Source organism: Gavialis gangeticus, unplaced genomic scaffold, assembly GCF_001723915.1.
Source record: "Gavialis gangeticus isolate Ggan-Ray unplaced genomic scaffold, GavGan_comp1, whole genome shotgun sequence".
NCBI lineage: Eukaryota > Metazoa > Chordata > Crocodylia > Gavialidae > Gavialis > Gavialis gangeticus.
In genome coordinates, this window is record NW_017729024.1 from 164,406,830 (window position 1) to 164,409,142 (window position 2,313).

The window sequence follows — 2,313 nt, forward strand, 5'->3', positions numbered from 1 at the left end:
CACATCCTGGTCTATCCTATCACTAAAGCTACACAATCACCCCTGCCGCTCAACCACAAGGCAGAGCACTGAGGACTGGCCATGTCCTGTTGTTGAAATACACTCAAGAGAGGACTACACGCCCTGCGACAGAGGAAGGCAACCTGGGTTACTACTGGCCTGCTGGAGAACCTGGGACAAACTGCATCCCTCCCTGGTGCCTCAGTTTCCTCATCAATGAAATGGGGAAAGTGGCACAGACCTCTTTGGGAAAGGGCTTGGAGACCTGCCAATAAAAGTGCTGTCTGGACCTCCCTTCACCGCAGCAGTAGCTCAAGGCGTCACACGAGTGTTTAATTATTTACTCAATTTCTATGCTGCTCTTCCTCCCAAAGGCTCAGGGCAGTGAGCATTGCCAGCTCCTGCCCAGGGACATTGCTAATGGAAGCTAAGCAGCATTTTAAAAACTCACGCTAGTTGGCTTGTCAGGATGCACGGATCAAAGCCCAAGTGTTACCGACGCTCGAGCTACTAACGAGGAGAGATGCAGCTGCAGGCGACAGCTCAAGTTAGCACAACCGATCCAGGCTCATCTGACTGCCACCGTCAGCTCAAGCTGGCTCTCAGTGTGGGCACTGGAGCCATCGGGAGGGTTTGCTGGGCAGCTCCGAGGCACTGCAAAGAGCTTTGCGAACAATGCGGACGATGGTTTGAATGCAACAAAACCACTGACATGATCAACCTTGCAGCTTCTCCCTCATTTTCCTCAGGGGTGGAAGGTTTCTTTTCCTTCCCCAGAGGCAGTGGGTGTCAGCAGCAGCCCAGGCTGGGGATGGGGACAGGTGCCAATGCTCCTGTTGGGACTTAAAGCTGGAGGGTCCTGGCTAGAGGGTCTTCCCCCTCCACTCAGGGTCAGCATCAATTGGCCATTTGGGGTCAAGAAGGAATCTTTTTCCCCCTATTCAGATTGCTGCAGACTGGGAGGGTTTCCCTTGCTCTGCAGCAGAGGCATGGCCCTGCTTGGGGTCTCTAGAGTATATGTTAACAACGGCGGCCACTGCGGTCCCGTCCCCCTGCTTTCCCTGTTGCAGGTTCAAATGTGATGTCAAGGTTGACAGCAGTTTTACTAGAGTGCAGAGGATGGGTTGGTCTGGGCTGGTGTGCACAGGGCTGAGATGCAGTTCCTTTCCAGCCCTGCTTCGTTACGATCCTATGATTCTCCATTCTCTCGGCATGCAGGGAGGAGACCGGCGCTCTCGTTTCCCAGGTGTTTCTCGGGGAAAGTCATAAAGCAACCCAGGTGATTGCACTGAAGCTGCTGCAAGGGCAAGTCATGCCGAAACGTGGGGCTGCTCTTTTCTGGTTTCATTTTCAACAGTCGCCCACCATCTATAGCACGTGCAGCCATCACTATCAAAGGCACGGGGGCACGGCCACCACCTACATGGAGTTTAGCCAGTTCGAAAAGTGATACAGCAGAAGAAACCACACCTAAGAGACCAGAGACCCCATCATCCCTTCTGTTCAATCTACTAAACTTTTTACAGTTCACGGAAAAAACTTGCTCTTCAATTTTCCAGAACTGCTAACAAATCAAAACATCAGTTACTTGCACGTCTCTGTTCACACATACGGCAAGAGAAGCATCAGGAAGGACTCCCTTGAATCTTGTTTTAAACACCCCGAAGAGAGGAAAGTGTCAGGGGACTTCTCCTTCCCCCTCTCTGCTCCGGAAGGGAGCTACATTTCTCCATCGCTCTCAGGATCACCACTTGCAGCTTATATTCTTTGCTGAGGATCTGCAGCAGCAAAGGCACTAAGACAACATGGATAGGTCCAAAGAACCAAGAAAGGAAGCTCAGAAAAGGAACAATTAAGATGATGAGTGTATGCCAAGAAATACAAGGATTTAGATGGACAGTCCTGAATAAGAATGTTTTATTGCTTCTGTTATGAATCATTCTCATTATTTGAAAAGACCACACAACTCTTGGACTTCACAATTGATGGTATTGAACATATATTGGGCTGAAAGCAACAATTATGATTAGTGAGATGGCTTTGAGATAAAAATAGAAGAATCATAAGGTACCTTGAGAAACTTGTTTGAGCTGTAGTGTGAAATGGTTGTAGGCTTCTGCCTCAGATCCCAAGCTACAAGGTTTTAGCTCAGGGCCTCTCAGTTCAGGATGATGGAGAGCCAGAAACCTAAAAGCATTAGAGACAAGGCTGAACTAGGAGATTTGGAGCTTGTTTTCTAGTCAGGTTTGCTCTCAAACAAGTTTACTTTTGTAATGCGTGCCAGCCCACTAGGCTGGTTGATGTGTCGGATTT

At 49.2% G+C, this 2,313-nt stretch overlaps 1 long non-coding RNA gene across 3 annotated transcripts in view; it reads right to left on the reverse strand.

Annotated features, from left to right (window-relative positions):
• Nucleotides 1–800, reverse strand: part of LOC109297954 — a 7,116-nt gene extending 6,316 nt beyond the window's left edge. Inside the window, exon 1 of one of the 3 annotated variants that reach the window (XR_002097470.1) lies at nucleotides 242–800. This is a non-coding gene — a long non-coding RNA (uncharacterized LOC109297954). Of the gene's footprint in view, nucleotides 1–143 lie in introns of all 3 variants that reach the window. The other 2 variants (XR_002097472.1, XR_002097471.1) reach the window with 2 other exon arrangements.
• Between the last annotated feature and the right edge of the window lie 1,513 nt (nucleotides 801–2,313).